Genomic DNA, 19637 nt, shown 5'->3' with positions numbered 1-19637 from the left:
ACCGCCACTTATTATTCGCCATTATTGTAAACACTGCCCCCCATGATTACTGGTGGCACTGCACTGTTTGCTCCATATCCATAAGACAGAAATAATTGACAGATTTGCACTTTTTTTTTTCACCAAACAGTTCTCTGGACAAAACTCTCAAGTGTCACAACTCATGATTACTTGTCAAAGTTGTCATTGGTTTTCTGCATTAGTAAATTCAATTGATTCATCAAGACGTGCACAAGAAACCTCGCTTTAAAAAAAAAAAAAAAGAATGAAAATTGACCGCTTGATTACAACATTGTAATGTAACAAATCCCACATGCTTTGGAAAAGAAAAGAAAAAAAAAAAAAAAACGTGAGTGGTCTCTTGCTTGTGAGTCATCACGGTGAAAATGAATTTCACAAGATGGGAAATTACCATGGGAGAGAGCTGGTTGAAGCCGTGGCATGTTGTGACTGATGCTCACTGTTGACTCGCACTCACTGGATATGCCTGTTGTTGTTGGGGTTTTTTTTTTTGGTAGAATCATCAAAATCCAGTCAGCAGCGTGTGAAATATCCCTTTAATCATATAGCCCTTGTTTGCTATCATGTGGGAAATGTAGATGCAGGACTGTGGACGAAGGGGTATTGGTGGATGTGTTTGCACTCATTTGTTGATGCGTGTGCACTGAATGTGTAAACCTGCGGCTGTCGGACCTTAAATAGACATGTTCTACTCCTGGAGCCACGTGTAAGTGTAGTAAAGGGGATAGAAATACATGGATTGATGATAGACGAGGGCAGATTTACTGTCTGCTCGACATTAAAAAGTTGTGTCAAGAGGTTATTTACAAGAGCTTACGTATAGGAACAAGTGGTAAAAGGAAAAAAATATGTGCAGGGATGTAAAAAAAAAAAAATTAGTGCAGCGGGGTAAACAGGGACAAACTCCACATCCTATCCAGTGTTTTGGTTGTTTGCATTCAGTGTGTGTGTATACGTGCCCCAGTGGTGCTGTTTGTGTTATCGTTATTGTTATTAGTACCTTCCAGACTCCGAGCGAAATATAAAGCACTTGTCTAATCTCCCAGCTCTCTCGGCTCTTCCTTTATTCTCTGTATCTTCACACCGCGCTCTCTTACCCCTTTCCTATCTACTCCAGCACTCATTCATCAGTCTTTCACCATCGTTTCTTCCTCCCCGTGACCTTGCTGTATCAATATTCCTTTCTCTCAGGCTGGTCTCCGTCACTCACTCTGCCTATACCCTCCTCCCGCTCGCTTTTCTCTCCCCGACAAAAGGAGCAGAATCATGTACGGGGGATATTCGGCAGATGGATTTCCTGCATGTGATTAAAGTCCCATTAGCCAAGCTCTGCTGGGAAATTTTCAGTTGTTCTTTTCAAATGAGCACACGAGCTTCATTTCGAGAAAAAAAAAAAATCAGAAGCAGAGAGGAGGAATTAGAGGGAATGCAAGGAAATTGGACAGATCCCGCACGCTGGTTTAAAGTATCACGCTTACATATGTTTTCTGTTTCAGTTCACTTGCCAGGTGAGAAATTATTTCGAGACTTGTGCCATGCATGGAAAGATTAACACGCCAGAGAGCTTCTGGACAAACTGCTTATTTAGGAGGTTTAGCACTCATACAGGGCCACTCAAGCAAGCAGACTCATGAAATTAGATAAGACTTTGAAGTTTTTGCTTTTGTGATCCTTTAACCGAGTGACACAGTGCAATTAAAGGCTGCTCAGATAAGTAGAAGTAGCAACATCTTGTGGATTCAAATGGATCTGTGGCCAGAAGTGAGGTCAGCTTGAGGACAGCCAGGACTCCATCCACACGCCTTCATTATTACAAATACAAAAATCCAACCTGAGGCAAGAGATTCTTGAAATAGTACCAGAAATATGAATGGTTCTCAGAACTATTATAATTTGGCTTAAAATGGTGTGTTACTTCATGAGGAAAGGAATGAAACCATGAACTTTTCAAACTGGCTTAATCGACTCAGGCGTTATTCATTGGCCTCCTGTTCAAATATCATTAACTGAGAGTAGCAAAACCTGGAAACAAATAAGGGTGAGTAAACAAAAAAATGGAGGACAGAATGAATATTATATGTAGACGCTATCAGGAATGCATGCATATGTCCTGAAACAAAAAAGAAAATTAATTGCAGCTATCCTGACTTTCATAACGTATTTGGGTACTTGCAAAAACGCACAAGAAAAATCTGTATTTTAATATACATGGTAACACCTGCCAAACATTTCACTGTGTGCAACACCAGACGGGCTCTGTCACTCAAATGATAAATCGCAGCTGCAACAGAAGTTCAGTCCAGTAGCCGCATGCTGCCGCTCACCCACGACTTCCCATCATGTCGAATAGGTGACCTGGTGGTAAACCTTCATGTCAAGCTATTCTCAGTCCTCTTTGTTTGACCTTTACACGGTGGCAGCCAAAACTTAGACACTCCCCCATGTACACATTTGTTTAAACACACGTGGACAGGCTTGGAGGCCAGGGTGACCTTGCATGTTGGGGAATCAAGTAACTCCTCCAGTCCTCCTTGACATGTTTTGTTTTCGTTCTATTTATTCCTCTTGGTGTGTTTGCACTCGGGCATTTATAGACACCGGGTTGTTGTCGAGAGCGCGTGCAAAGCTCTGAGAAGTTTAACCTCACACCTGAAGGCTGGGAATGAGCGAAGGTCAGCAACTGTGACTGGTTTGCTGATGATCTACTCCCTTTCGTTCTGGCTCGACACATCCGTAATTTGATGTGATAGAAAATGTATTTCTCGAGGATTCAAGCCCGTCATCATTCTCGAATACAGGAAAGCTGATTGCTTTGCATGTTAACTGGAGGTTGAAGTTGATGCTTTCAAATACATTTCTTCCTTCTTGTCTTGTGTTCAAACCTTCCCAGTCTGGTGTGAAGACGATTACTGCAGGTATATAAAGGCTTCACAACAGCTGGATAATGTACAACACAGCCATTTAGTGTTGCACCCGTGTTTCAACAGGCAATCAACAATACATCAATTCCTTCCCACATCGGAGGGATCTACGGCAGGACGACTAAACTACCTCGACAAAGAGGCTTAAATCCTCCTGTGCTGAAGAGAGTGCTGCGTGTGTGTGTGTGTGTGTGTGTGTGTGTGTGTGTGTGTGTGTGTGTGTGTGTGTGTGTGTGTTGTCTTGCACATGTGTGCACATCTCTCCCTGAATTGCCTCACTTGAGCCCATTATTCACAGTATTCATCCTTCTTGCGATGGGCCTACTCAGCTTGACTAATAGTTTTCGATCAATAAGGCTCAAATTCTGTCCAATTTACCTTCAGATTGAAACTACCCGGTACACAGTGGAGCAACCATCCTTGTGTTTGTGTGTGTGTGTATGTGAGCATGTAAACAAATCCCTCACTTAAAGGTTTACTGTTAAGAATACACACAGAATACACACACACACACACACACACACACACATCAAAAAAGGCATATAGAATTATATAAAAGCCATAGTAACCGAGGCAGCTGAGTGGATGCATGTTCATAAATTTGTGTTTGTTACGGCGTCGGGTGCTAACAAAGACGGGGAGAAGCAGCCGAGCTCCCGAAATCAATTTTTAATGGCTTTCTTACAAAGGAGAGAGGAGGGTTGGGGCAGCATACGCACACACCCACACACACACACACACACACACACACACACACACACACACACACACACACACACACACACACACACACACACACACACACACACACCGTGACCAATAGAGGGACATATGTGTTGACAGGCACATGGTGCAAAAGCACGTTTATAAATACTCACGTATGTTGTTATGTCGAACCACACGCTTCGTTGTGGCTTTTTAACTGTAACTCATCAGTTTTTCTCTCTTACTGTTTGTGCAGAATTACTTTTCTTGTCCTTAACACTTGAGTATTTCCCTTTTTCAACACCAACCTAACATCTATTTAGTGGTTGAGTAGTTTCAGGATGGATGTTTCTGTTTTGCTAGCAGCATAATCACATTGATCGTAATAATAAAGGACAGTTGGCGCTAAATGGCTTTGAATACAATTTAAATATTCTGGTGAAAAGACACCAAAAACATCAAAAGGACATAAGAGTGAAGAGGCTTCACACCCATTGTGTCATCGTATAATCGCGTGGCTGCCAGCTAATCACCCTTGAATCACACTTTCTAAAACAGGGTTTGAAGTGTTATCCAGCACGTGAAAACACACACACACACACACACACACACACACACACACACACACACACACACACACACACACATGCTATCACCTTGTGGCGTCAGCTCCTGAATCAAAAACACTATTTGATGGTAGCTATCAAGGTCAGGGAGAGAAGCAGCACTAAAGTGTAAGTATGATACATGTCACAATATTGTATCAGTGAGCACACATTCAACTCGTCTGTTGTCTTTGCTCTTGACTGCACTGCGATGGATTTCTGGAAAGAAGGTGTACACGCATCAGTGAAGCAAAGTTCACTGCTGACGTTACTCCTGCTCAGTTAGCATTGGCTTTCCATTTTTTGGGGGGGGGGGGGGCACTGGATGTCAAAGGCTTACCGACACACTACAGTATGATGAGTCGCTACTGCAAAGACTTCAACAAATGAAAACGGAATGGGAAAAAAATCAACTATTTGAAGTGACAAATCATTTCGTGTATCATTTCGACATGCACAGCTAACAGGCAGAACTTTTTGGACTAGTTTTGAATGCCTCATATCAAGTGTCTGATGTTGTTACATTACATTACATTAACATTACATATGTTACATATTTACATTAGATGTGGGAACAATCTTAAGACTCGCTGTGAATTACCTACAGTCAATTTTAAAAGAATAAAATACATCATGTTTATGTTGAGGTATTCCAATAGATAATTTTGCTCCAAACTCACAACGTGCTTCTTATCAAACTAATCAATCATTCCACTCATACGGCTGTATTTTTTTGCTTTTCTCCCAAAACTGAAACATGCTGTATGATGTGTTTGTTGTTCTTGTCCAGACAACAGCCCGAGGGCTGACATTTTCAGCATCCCCATTCTCAAAACATGCGCCTCCACCACCATTAAAAATGCCTAACTACCTTTTGAACAACTCCCTTTCTGTCTGCAGTCTTTGTATAGAAATACCAAAAAATAATAATTCCAGTCAGGATGTAGCAGAAGGTGTATAAAAGGAAGAGTGTATGAGTGAGGTGTGGGAAAACACCATCAGACTTACCTTTTGACCAAATTTTCTTAGACAGCACCAGCTTTACAGCTTTCTGCCATCAGGTGTCCCTTGAAAAAATCTTGTTTAAAAAAAAAAATTCTAAATAAAAAAGGGAAAAAATAATATCATAAAGAGCAAAAATCCCTCACTGGACAAGACATAAAGGAAAAACTGTCACCCGCTTGGTTAAAGAAATCCATATATTCAATATCCTGGTCAAACCAATAACATAAGAATAATCCTTCTTTCTATAGGGACAATCTCCCCTCAGCTTCTCTTCAACCCACCAATGAATTCAGGAAAAAAGAGGGATTGTAGAAGGAAAAATGAGGTGAAGAGAGGCTTAGAGAAACAAGAGGGGGGAAGAGAGGATAAGGTCCTTAGAGGGAGAGGGATGGAGATAGTTAATCCTTTCCTTCGGATCTATTCCCTACATGAATGATACGTCCAGTGCCGTCCTGCCCGTTGGCTTGTGCGCTGCCGTTTGTCTGAGAGGCGTTAGTGTGCGTGGAGAGGAGAGAGACAGTGTCTGAGAGAGAGGGGGAGAGTGAGAGAGAGAGAGAGAGAGAGAGAGAGAGAGAGAGAGAAACTACAGCATTGGCTTGCTGGCGTCATGCACTACCCCTTCTGTGTGTGTCGCTATGTTTGTGATTCCCGCACTCAGCACGCTCCAGTGTGTGTGTGTGTGTGTGTGTGTGTGTGTGTGTGTGTGTGTGTGTGTGTGTGTGTTGTTTATCCACGCGTACACACTTGAGGGCTGTCTTTCCGGTGTGTCTTTCTTTGTGTGCGTGTGCATGTGTCGTTGCCCCCTTCTTTCCTTCCTTCCTCCTCCTCCTCTTCCTCCCCTTCCTCTTTTTTCCATATGTGTGTGCAGTCGTGCATGTGGCAGGAGAATACATGTGTGTGTGCGCCTTGTCAAATATAGTAACATTAGTGTATGCTACCTCTGTCTGCCTCGCAGCTCTCCCACAGTGACAGAGAGGATGAGGGAGGTGGAGCACAGAGGGAGAGATGATGTGAAATAGTGAAAGCCGAAAGGGAGATAAGGAAAAATACAGAGAGTGGAGAGGGAGATTGGGAAGCAGAGGCTGGTCCAAAAAAGAAAAGAAAAGGTGGGAGGGAGTAAAAAGGACAGGGCGTGATGAGGTGGATGTACCGGGCGACAGGAGAGATGTGGGAAGGAAAGCTGTGGCAGTGAAGGGAGGGAGAAGAGAGAGAGAGAGGGAGAAGAGGGGGGGGGGGGGGGGATCAGCTGATTTCAGTGAAGATGAGAATCTCCCTCTGCCACATGGGCTTTTCTCTTCCCGGGATTTTTTTTTCTCCCTCCTCACGTCTCCCTCACTCGGCATTCATTTTCATTCTATTCCCCGTGGCAGCTCTCGTAGCACTTGGCTTTGTGTATGTGTGGTATATTTGTTCATATGACTGTTGATGCGCAGGTTTTGAGAGTGTGTGGGTACTTCTATTATCCACAATGCAGTGACAGAAATGTGATTCTCGCAAGACAACGACCTCACGTCTCAGGCAAATCGCCGATGTCAGGATAAATCCTGGGCTAATTTATGCGTTCGTCAAGGTGAATGATGAGAAAAGCTCCGATTTGGAAGATACCGGGGACGATGTTGAAGACACACGTAGAGTCGGGGTGAGTGTGTGTGAGGAGGACTGTGTGTTTGCACACAGCATATTAACTTGGCTGCCTCCTTACATGGACCGAATCATAGGAGACACACACACACACACACATTGTGCTGTTAATGAGCATGTGAATCACTTGGCGTCATTCGGCCGTGTTTAAATGAGAAACCATTCGTCTCCGTCAGGAACTGAAACGGAACTTTTCACCAGCCAAGCGTCCTCTCGCTTTCTCTCTCTCAATTCATCGGCATTGTCAAGAAAAGGCCTCTTGTGATCCAGGTGGCGCTCATGCCATGTGTGTGTGTTTTCACAAGATTACAGGGCTTCTGTAATTCTTTGTCAGACTGTTGCACATTTATGGTGTGACTCATGCTAATGTGGTGGGAATACAGCCCGTCCATCAACCCGAACAACTGACATTTAAGGCCCTGCCGAAGTGTCCTTGAGCCATACATCATTCGCTGGACCCTGCCAGGTCTGAGACCGCCGCAGCGCGGCTGATCCCAACCTCTGACCTTTCTGGGAAAAGCACTATGAAAGGAAAATTGATGTCACATTCACCTTGAAGCAGCGTTTGCCAATACTTTTATATTGGTAAGTATCAGAGGACTCTCTGTGAAGTGGAACGCGAGGAATTTCTCAAGTCAAACATGAACGTTGTTGTCAGAACTGATTCCCAGAGCAATGTGTCAAACCTTGTGATAAACACTTTTTTTTTTTTTTAACCGCAGTCTACAGTTGTTCTGAGCTCTCTTTCAGCTTATTGCTTTGTTATTGCGTCTTATCAGCTTCTATCCACTGTACAGGAATCTACTTTCTGTCAGTTGCGTCCAGTTAAACTCTCCATCAGCCTGAAGGGGGGGCGAAAAAATTGTAAGATGAACATATTCAGAAGAATTCCGGAGCATTTTCCTTCAACGCGTACAGCTCAGAATGAGTTTTGTTACATCCTTGCCTTAAAGCGAACAACTGTTTGGATGATCAATTCGTCATGAATAAAATCAGGTAAACAAACTGGATGCTTCATTATTGAGCATTAAGTAGCCAATAATTATTCAATTACATGTTGAATACAATGAAGTAGTCAGGCTATTCTTTCCCAGCTGTAACTCTTGCACTTGTGCTCACATCCACGTTTGTTGCGAGATCCAAATACCTGCACGTGCTGGTTCAAACACTGCACTGGTCAGCTGGGCAACGCGGCCAAACACAACATGAAGGCGAGCTCCGTGGTTTCCTCTCCAAATGTGGGCACGGTGCTGAATTTATGTCATGAATGCAGTTCCTGGCAAACAGAAACCTATTTTCAGCTGCCAGCAGCTCCATCGGTGCTGGCTATAGGAAACACTCGCATGTGGAAAATGATTGGCAAGAATGATTGCGCATAACAGCGAAGGTGCAGTATGCTGCTTTATTTTGCTTTCTGTAATAGATGAAAGACATTTTTGAAGTTGATCGAATGTCTGCTCTGGCTGCGTACGTATATATCGGCTTGCGTGTGTGTATTTGTGTGTTGTTTTTTTTAACACAGTTGGGTCAGAAACTTGAGCTTGGGGCGACCAAACACAACATTTGGTGTATTTCTAAGTGTCAAGATGTGGTTTTCAAGCTCAGATTCCGCTTGGGTCAAGGTCAGCGCTGGGCAACTTTACCAAATGCCCTGTCAGAGGCTAGATTTCAGCTTGTCGAGTGAGTTTGAATTCAGCATCAACTAAAGCAAACTGCCCCAAAACTTGTGTTTCTGTTTTCTTTCCCCACTCAGAATCACAGTTTCAGTGACAATAGCAGGCATACAAGTTATCTGTCTCATTACTAGTGTCGTCTGTGAGGGTGAGTTTATACTAACATGTATGGTGAAGTCTGCAGAAATTAATTAATTAATCTAATTTTTTTTTAGAAAGGATTTATTTATTATTGGCAGAATTGTACAGTTAAAAAAGGACACGGTCAAGTAATTTGATTCAGATTTAGCTGGAACAAAAACTTGAAAATACGTGCCACAAACAGAAGATGTGCCTTTTCAATATCTCATGGTATTATTTTAGCAGAAAGCATTTCAACTCTTTTTTCTTATTTTTTGATGTTCAAACAAAAGATACTCGTGGATTAATGTGTTGTCATTTTACAGCCCATTTAAGGTCAATTTGAGCTGTTTGTGACCCGTGAACTAAGATGAGTTTAGATACTGAGGTTTAAGAATACTAGAGTATGTATCATGTTATTGTTTAGGTCCGACAAATATAGAATTGTGTGTGAGTTTGTTATTCCAGTAATTAGTCCTTTAATTAATCCTCACTCTGTCCTCCAGATTTGAAGGGTCGGTTTTGTTGCTTTGAGTTGCCGAGAATTCAGGAGCCATTTTTTTCTATCTCAGACTGAAACTGGGCTTAAAGGCATGAACAACTTGATATATTTCTGCATTCACAGCACTTCAAGTCACAAATGCCAATTCACAAATTCAAGAACACAGAGTAATTAATTGCAAGTGATTCTCTCTTTCTGTATCCAGCTCTACATCTCATATCCGACACTGCGCAAACAAGCCATCAGTCTTAAATCTAATCTTTTTTAATAAAAAAAAACAAACAGACTCTGAGGAGCTCCGGGCTTTCTTCTCGTGATCACCAAGAGACTAGCTTCTCGTCGAGATGAGAAATTGCTTTCATAAGTAGAGGGCTCGAGACCTTGTGGGTTTTCCACGTCTCGGCGCGACGCTCAAAACTCAGGTTGTCTCAGATTTGACTGTTTTTTTCGCAGTGACCTTTCTCGGTTTTACGGCAGATGAAATGACAGATGTTTGTGATGTAACCAGGCAGCAATCCATGATGGATGAAACGCCTGAGAAAATCTCTCATGCGCCGAGCCCGTCTCGATCAACAGGTTCTCCTCCGACGAGGCGTAAGTGCCTTTTGTGTTTAACTCAATTATGTAAATCACTGACATCTTCGCTGGTCCTGCTCCACTTTTTCTCTGCACTGTGCTGTGCAGCCACCTCGCACTGGGCCCTGCTCATGCTCTACTTTTCTAGTTTGTGAATAACAATATGGTGGGTTTACCATAAATGTACTGCTGCTATATGGCTGTGAATATTATGCCGTCACTTTGGGGGGAAAAAAACAAGTCCATTTAAGTTTAATTTCCTGAACAGCGTTGTATTTAATGTCACTGGCCGATGTGATGAGACTGTGTGCGCCGATCGAGAAGACAGAGGTTTTAAATCCAAGATAAGAACGCAAAGGTAAGACTGATTTATTTGGTCCGCCGAGAGATTCGGCCACTTTCTTTTCGGGGGCCCGTTCATGCGTCTGGCGAAGGAGCCCTCTGGCGTGAGGATCCATCCTGAGTGCCAGCCAGCAGCCCAGTCTGCCAAGGCGACTGTTATGGCCAGTTTTGTTCCATCAATGATGCAGGAAATACGTGCTGTGAAAAAAAAAACCGATTGGTGGCACTGCTTTCGAGCAAGAAAGTGTATTCTTTAACCTTTCCCCCTGGCTGTGGTGCAACCAAGCATTTCTTCATCAGACAAATCAATTCCCCAGCTACCGGAATATTAGTTTATTTATTGTCTTGGAGGCATGATTAAGCCCCTCCAGCACTTTTTCTTTTAATATTGATGGCATGTGACTTTAAATGCAATCTCTTGCATTCCTTGTAAATTACCTCCCTTTCCTCTTCTTTCTCCTATTCCCTCCATCTTTACCTTTCTTTTATCTCTTCACACTAAACCCCGTCTCCTCCCTCGCTTTGTAATTTACTGTGCTATTGGGCGAGTGTCAGTGAAGATGAATTGGTCCTATCCTCTGTATTAACATCAGGGCTGGCCAGACGCGTTTGAGCACCACGACCGCTAGTTACTGCGTGGAACAAGTGACTTCAAAGCACAATCCATCTTTTTACACGCTCCACCGCCCCGCGGCCCCGTCCCAAGAGTCACCGGGATCTCTTCTCATTCATCGGCTTTTTCCTCTCACCCGGGAATCACCCTCCGATATTGACCGGACAGTTTTATGACCTTTCGGTCAATACGGTCAAATGAGGATTGCTTGAATGGAAATCAATGGTGCTGTAGTTGCACCGTTCAAGACATTGCTTTTTTATAGGTTTTACTTCAGAGGGTTTTGGGTTGGGGTATTTTTTTCCTTCTTTAATGTGTTTAAATCATCTGCTACACCGTGTCATTTTTTGCATGCCCTCCTGTTTAGAGCGCTATCGCATTTCAATTAAAAGTCAATAAAATTGAACTGGGCTGAAGGACGAACATCTATCATTTCACAAAATTAGGTTTTGCATACTAGATATTCAAAGTGAGTTCAGTCGGCGAACTTTATGATCCAATTGTATGGACTTATGAACTAGGGATCATCAATAAGTACAAATAATTACTGCACAGCCGGCGGAATTGCCGGGGACCAGCCAAGAGAGCACTATACTACTGTATTTTCTACATTCTCAGCCGTTGTATGCTGCTCTGCTTTCTGGGGATCTCTCCTCTGGAAGAGCTCTCACCAAAGTTGTGCAATTAGATTTGCATTCATTGTTGCCAGAGTGTGCATGAAAAGCAGATTTGCCTCACCAATTATGCAGATAATTGAAAAGCATATGGGATTCAGGTCACAACGTATTGGTTTGATTGGCGACTGTGATAACATGAGTCAGTTAACGAATAATACAGAATATACTGAGCTATACTGAGACGATGCCATGTCATGCTTGTTCAGATAAATTGTGCTTGTAATTACAAAAAAATCATTTCACTTTGCTTGAATCTATATGGTGAGGGGGCAATTGGTTGTTCTGTTTCTGTATCAAATTGCAAAGAACCTGGGGAAAATAAAAAAAACTCATAGCGAGAATGCAACCTGATAGTTGCATGGGTTTTGTCAAGATACTTCCCACAGTCTTCCCACAATTGGTGACTTCAAACAGGTTCATAGGAGCGAGCATGATTGTTTATCTCGATGTGTTTTTACCCTGTGATGGACTGGTGATCCGTTCAGTCTGTCACCTGCCCAGAGTCAGCTGGGTTTAAACTCCAGCCGGTCACGGCAGGGAGTTGGAAAAGAGCTGTACAGAAGATGGGACGAAAAAGAAATAATCTCTGTGATCAAAAAATGTTTGACTCAGTGTTTCTCTTGAAGATTTGTCTTGTCTTGCTCAAGCTAAATTAATGTGGAGATCATCAACAGCGATACTATGAGACGAACAAGCATTCTCCACAGCCACAGAAGATTATACACTTCTCTTGTCACGGGCTGAGTAAAATGTCTTGTGACAAGTAATCTGAACTTGATTAAACTGTGGAGCGTTACCGGGATCACACTGTTCTTTTCTGAGCAGTTAGAAGTGTAACGTGTCACCATCCCCGGTCTCTGCTCATCTATTATGTACAAAAACCAGATCATCCTCAAAAGTACATACACTCTATCTAAATTAACATGAACTAAAGGGTTTCATTTTGCTGCAATGTATTTAAAATGTATTTCACATTCTGTGCATGTCGATGTAAGTGATCCAACTGCTTGCAGACACACATTACGTTCGAGAGCAGTGTGACATTGGATTTTCATCTTGAAAGTGACTAAAGCGATCCTCGAAGAGCGCGAACGTGCGGGGATGGCACATGTTTCAGAAACACACAAGTGCAGCCAGCTTCATTGGCCGGGTGTCACCACCAACATGCTCCATCACTGCAGGATAAATTAAGCGGTACAGTCGAGGGATTATGAAGCGTCGCAGGTCCGCACGCACTCCCGCTCCCACAGACACGCACACCCGCGGAAAGTTTATCCTCTTGGTGAGTCTCATTAATTTGGCCAAGTCGATTTGTTTTGAAAGGCGTTGAATTCATCACAGCCAGACAGATGGCGGAGAGGGATTTCCTAGAGGAGGGAGAGAGGGTGAGACCGCGAGAGAGGGAAGAGAGAGAGAGAGAGAGAGAGAGAAAGAGAGAGGGTGACGTCAGGCAGGCAGAGAACGGAGGTGAGAAGGAGCAAATGAGAGAAATGAGGAAGGTGAAGAGCAGGTGAGAGAAGGAGAGAGCGGTGTTGAAAGAGGGAGAGAGGTTGTTAGGAGATAAACGAGGGAGAGGTGAGCGAGTGCCATCTGTCTTCTTAGAGAGCGAGGGAAGAGGGAGGAAACACCGAGATTAACAGTCTTTTTTTTGTATTTTCTCGCGTTTGAGTAAAAATCTGGTTGCGCACAGTTAAACATGTTATGTCATGGTGGTTTAATATGAAAAGTGTCATGTAAGAATATTTCCATACGGACGTATAAATATGATCCTTTTGTGCCAGTTAGCTACACATAATGAAACATGTTGACAAGCATTACAGTGATGAACGTATTTCACCATTCCGAACGTCAAAAGTCCTACTATATATTATTTCTCAAAGAACTAATCTTAATATGACCCGGGAAAAGCGTGAAAAACACGCTCTCATTTAAAATACTTTGCCACACAAACAGGATAAAACAAAAATACCAGCAGCATCATAATGTTTAGTAAAACACTTCAATAATTGATTTTATGAACTCATATATTCACTATTATCAGTTTGAAGGCAAAAAGGAAGAAATGCAAATGTTAGCAAATGTGGCTGTTTGTTTCATAAATGTTTAACCCTTGAACAGGCTGCTCATTAAAAGACTTTAACTGCAGGAAGTACAAGAACCATCACAGGAAGTTTATGGATTTCATTTACTGGAAGGTTTAAATGTAGTGGTAATATCTCTGAAAGGTTTAGAAAATTTGGGGGTTCAGTTTGTCCTGTTTTCTCTCATACATTTTCATTTGTTCTTTGATCAAATGAAGGACTCGAGCATTTCTGTCATTTTGGATCCGTTCTGCTTCGAGGATTCATTTCCTTTCCGGTGTTATCTCAACAAACCAGTTCAAAAAATACGACAAAGCCATGAACAGAACATAAATAAAGCAGGATTAAAAAGAGCAACGAGTTGAACCTCCTCCATCTTTACAGTCTACCTTCAAAGTAAGCCATCCTCGCCTCTATATGTATGGTGTCATTGATGTATGGCTTTGTTATTCTTATAGCCCCACCATCACATACTGTTTTTTCTTACCGTTATAGCCTTGAACCTAAAATGGTCATACTCTCATTCATCTTGTTCATATTATATCTTAGACATGGTGCATATTTCTTACTGAATAGAAAAACACTTCGCTTTTGTCATGAGATTTGTTTTTACAAATCTGACATATGCAAGACTCACATCCATGTTTCGCACAGTTATTCAATCATATACTCTGTGATTATCATGAATTTTAAGTTGTAACTTTGCTAGGAATCTAAAGAAATTAGGATTTTACCAAATATAGTACTATTTCCAGTATTTCCCAAAGAGGTGGACTTTCCCTTTAAAGATGTAATCACTCACGATAATGCCATTATTAAATTGGTTTAGGTAATGAAGAGAGGTCATCACACCTAAGAAGGACACATGCACCGAGTGCCAACTTGATCCCATTTCACATGATGAAATATTGAGTAGGTAATTGAATTTCACACCAAATTAATTCCTCAAAATGTCACAACTCTATTTTCTCTTGGAGCAGTCGCAGAATGGGCCTTTTATGAGCCACAAACTTACCATGTAAACATTGAAAGGAGGGGAAAGTCCACAGCAGTTTGCCTTCACTCGTTCTTTTTATTTCTCTTGCACACACTGGAACATGTTTTTCCCTGTCTCTCCTCTATGAATGATTTAGTGAGCGTGCCTCCAACTCAAGAAGGCTGTAAAAACTAGGTTAACTTAAGGTAGGCTCTGCTGACTTGGAAGGTCCACACATAAAACCAATGTCAGCAGTCTATGTTTTCATTTTAAAGACATGTTACACGCTGTTACTTCTGTTCTGTCACCTTGAAGATGAATAAATGAAGGTGACATGCTATTTCAAACTATTTCACAGTGTGCCTAAACACTGTATCACCCCTTTTTTTGTCTTTCTTTTCTTAATATTCAGGTTAATATGGTTCTTTTCTGTGTCGAGAAAACGGTACCTGCTTCTAAGGTTATTTATCACAAACTTCAAACTTTGATTCTTCGTGCCCGTTTGTACTGAAAAGCTTTCTTATTGCCACATGTTGGCATCACTTTCGCTCTTTTAATTAAAAAAATATCACATGGCTCAGGCTGTGTGCGCTTCTGTTTGTATTCATGACATCTGAGAACTTGTGCATGCATGACAATGTGAGAGAGAGAGAGAGAGAGCGAGGGAGGGAGGGAGGGAGTGAGAGAATGAGGGAGGGAGGTTGAGTCATCATCCATTTGTCCAATCCCCGCACTCTGCCTGTTGCTTTGGTAACGTGATGTGAGTGCAGCCTCTGGCAACTCCTCTGAGGTAGGTGAGCATTGGTAAAGAGAGGTGTGTGCGCGTGCGCGTGCGTGTGCGTGTGTGCGTGTGCGTGTGCGTGCGCAGTGGACAGAAATTGTTAGGCGCCATGGGAACACTTGGGATTTCGGTTTTCGGTAGAGACTGTCCCCATCAAGGTCTTCTGTAAGTCCGTCACTTAAACCTGTGACCTGAAACATTCTAGAACTCGACCACAATCTAGAACTGCGCTACAATGTACAACTCTAAAATTTCTACAAACTACTACCACATTCTAAAAATAACTACCACAATCTAGAACTCTATCATATTCTAAAACTACTTAATTCTACAACTCTACCATATTCTGGAACTCTACCACATTCCTGAATTCTACAACACATACAACGTTTATCATTATCAGAAGTCTAACGCTACCACATTTTAAAACTCTGCCACATTCCAGAACTTACGATGAACACACCTATTTTACCTGTTACTGACTCCTGTTACTGTAATTATTTCCTCAGTGTGGGAAATGTTTGAAAGAAACAAGTTAAAATGCACATTTTCATTTTTGGCTTCTTTCCCGGCCTCTGCGTTGTGGACGTTGGCGTGCAGATACGTACTGAGTGTCGGCACACGTGGTCCTTCAGACGTCAAGGATTTCTATTCAAACCAATCATCAAAATCAACTTGTTGAACTTTTTCTTTTCTTCAGCAGATTTTCAATAACTTTTTTTTTTTTTTTTTTTTTTTACTGGTTGGAATGAAGTTTGTTGCCTGGCAACATCAGTTTATTGAACACTGCGTCAGAAACTCATAGAATCGGCCTCGGCTGGCTCACCCAAAAGCTGCTGCTTTTTGGGAAACAGTCATTTTTGTATCTGGGTTCAAATGTCATTTAGTTCTCTGCAAGGAGATTTATTTATTTTTTCTCCCTTTTTTAACATATTTGTTGGAGCTGTTGAAACCTTGGAAAAGGCATGTGGGATGGGACATATTAGTCAGATAAAGGATGTATGTGTGAGCGATTTTGAACTGAAGAATAACTCCCAAACATGGCAAGCAGAGGCGCTCTGAGGTCAGCAGCTTTACTGTGAGCACTCAATCATCTCTCCGCTGCGTCAACCTCTATTAAACTTGATTAAATATTTACAGAAAGATTATGGAGGTTATTGAATTACCACTGAGCTGACTTTTTTTTTTTTTTAGTAATTCCTATTTAGCTTTTTGCATGAGGTTTCTTAATGTATCTCCGTGCAGCAAACAGAACGAAACAAATAAGCACTGCTTGCAATTTTCTTGATATTTTTCTTTTACGTGTGACTAATAGGAAAAACAAGGTGATTCCTCTTGAAGTGAGAAATATGTCTTGTGAGTGAAGAATCATAATAAAGCACACATTTTCCCGGCAGCCCGGCATTAGTGACAGTTTTTTTCACTGAGATCAATGTTTTGACCAGAAGTCCTGTGCTGCACCTGTTTACACGATTAAAACAGAAAATGTTGGGATATTTACATGACATGAAGATTATCAATATGCTATCATGTTTCTCAAGAAGTCTTCCATCAAGATAAGAAAAATAACTTGATTTTCTTACAAGAATCGTCAAAGAAATACAACATTTTTGCTTTTTATACCTATGGCAAACGCTACCGATGCAAAACCAAACAGCCCTTTTATTACCATAGTCGCATTTTTAATTCTGCGCTGTCCCCCTTTTTACCTTAATGCCATTAGTATGTTTTCCTCTCATGCTTGTTAGCAGCAATAATTTGCACAAATAAATGAAAGCTAAGCCCAATAATAGAGGAGAGCATGAATGAGGATGACACCTTTGGAAGCGTTAATGGTCACTTATTATTAGGGAGGATTCAAAAAACGAGCGGTGGAACATTTTATTTTGAAAGAATAAAAGAAAAAAAGGGAGAGAAACCCGCTTTTCCTCTCACTGTGTTCCATCATACTCGCGAATGTTTGACGTTTGTCGATAAAAACTGTAATTATGTTTTCTGTGTGTTTGCGAGGGAGAGAGGCGGAGAATGAACACAAATGTCATCGCTTTAGCGAGAGAGCCGTCATTTGGGTGCTTGTTTTTGTGTGGCTGCGACTGTGCCGTTGTGCCGCGAACCAGAAAAGAGCGAGGCGCCGCAGAAGGACACACCATGAGACTTTTGCTCGGATACACAGCAATCTTGCTGTCGAAACTCTATTTCAAATGAAACGCACACACACACACACACACACACACACACACACACACACACACACACACACACACACACACACACACACACACACACACACACACTTTGAAAACTTCAAATGAGGCTCCAAGGCACCACCAAACAACTTGGAAATATAGTTTATATTCCTCACACATGAGAGGAGTGCTTTCATTTTTCTGTGTAAAAAAAAAATATAGGCCTATATATAAAACATCAAGAGCAAGTAGTGAAGGATTTTCGGTAATAGTGAATTAACAGTGTCCAGAGAGAGATGGGTAAAACTGCATAAGTGAACCACATTAAAAAAAAAAAAAAGAAGAAGATGATTAAAAGAAAACGCTAAGGAGATTAAGGCTGTGCGCAGCACAGTCACCACCAGTACATGTTGTACCCTGCTAAGTAATTTTAATGTCAACATTTAATTATAGTTGTTAGAATTCTTCTCAAATTTCAACATTTTAACGTAAACCTGACCCTGTTGGGCCCCGTTGCAGGTTTGACATTTAAAAATAGCTGGTCGCTTTCACACGAACATTATATTTTTCTTATTCCATCCCTATATTTTCTGTTTTCCACCTCCCACCTCCACTTCTGCCGTTGCGTTGTGCGCACACCCAGCCAGATGCAACACAACACCCAAACAACCACGCACGTGCCAGCGTGTTGGACCTCATCATTTGATGCTCAGTTATTAATAGTTACGCTTCAGTGAAACGAAAGGGGTTTCCAGCTCATAACATTATTAAAAATCAATTCATCCTTTCATTGTCCTGTCCTCCCTCTTCACTCTATTCATCACCGTGTCTCTCCCTTTGCCCCCTGACTCCATTACATCAATTAAATCTCGTCCTTTAATTATAGTGTCGGTGCTCTGTTGACAACCTCTCATATTATTTTCTGCCCGTTGTGCCGGCAGCGTCTGCCTTCGGTTTATTGTGCTTTGTGTGTTTGTGTGTGAAAGAAAAGGAACGAAATGACCTCCTCACTAGTGGCCTTGTTTCCACTGCCCCCTCCTCGCTTGGAGACGTTGCCATTGTGCCAGTTTAATTGATTGTTTGTTTGTGCTTTGCTATATATTTAGCCTCAACTCCGGTCTTATTAAGGAAAACCATCAGCACAAGCTCTGCTGAGTGGCCGTTTAACTGGAGGAGACCTTGTGAGTCGCAGCAAAAGCCACACGCACACATAAACACGCTAAACGAACCATGTGAAAGCACACGCAGGCGCAGAATTATACCACAGTAGAAGACAGACTGTTATTAAACTGCATGAGCCGTGCGCTCTGTCATTATCAATTTAACAAGAATCTTCAATTATATGTCTCAATAAAAATCAATGAAACGTTCTTGTGTTTGCTAACTAAATGAGACAATGCATCCAAATGGAGTCAGCCCGTAGCAGGTCATTGACTGCCAACAAACTGATAAAACTCACTGTGGTTGAGAAATGTACTCATCTTTGAGGAGGGTTAGGTACAAAAATGTAACGTTAAGGTAATCGGAGTAATGTCACAGTCTTCACTCAGTCCTTAAGAGTATAGTATAGCCGAGGTTAAATTAAACACACAAAACCTTCATATGTGTTGTTGTTTGTTTGCTTTTTCAGTTTAAACATATTCACCAAATACAGGTCATTTAGCAACAAAACATGATCTAACTATTCTCCTGCGCTTGAACTGTGAACGTCTTAGTCGGTTAATCACATTTCAAAAATTCATTAAGTGATGTGACTTTTCAGAATAATGGAGTACACTATTAGTACATCTGTATTGGGGATTATAGAGGCCATTTTATTTTCTTTAATATGAAGATTAAAATGTGGCCTGTATGTACTCCTTGTGTACTATGTGCAGATCGTGAATTTCCTCTGCTTCTCTGCACCGTGGTTTCCAGTTTTATGAAGTATATGCTACACTTTCACGTATTTCACGCAAGGTTTTAGGCCTGTTTGTGGCACAGTTTCCCAGTGATTAAATCTCGCTTTTATGAGTCTTCTAAGCTGCTGAGAGCTGAGTTATTTTCACAAGGACAAAGCTAAATGAAGATTTTAACCTCCTGTTTCATCATTATAATGTTTTGATGCTTGGAATTGGTTGGGTAACAGTCGTAATTTTAGATCATGGGCGTGAATGCCCTCATCTTTTTTAAAAATGTGTGAAACACATGCTAATCCGGCTCTGACCATCCA

The 19637-nt window shown here is 41.7% G+C and overlaps 1 protein-coding gene across 1 annotated transcript in view; it reads left to right on the top strand.

Moving 5' to 3' along the window:
• cacna2d4a (calcium channel, voltage-dependent, alpha 2/delta subunit 4a) overlaps positions 1–19637 on the top strand; it is an 80981-nt gene that overhangs the window by 43467 nt on the left and 17877 nt on the right. The window lies entirely within an intron of this gene.

This window comes from Blennius ocellaris (genome assembly GCF_963422515.1).
Source record: "Blennius ocellaris genome assembly, chromosome: 22".
Lineage (NCBI taxonomy): Eukaryota > Metazoa > Chordata > Actinopteri > Blenniiformes > Blenniidae > Blennius > Blennius ocellaris.
This window is presented reverse-complemented; position numbering and strand designations above follow the sequence as displayed.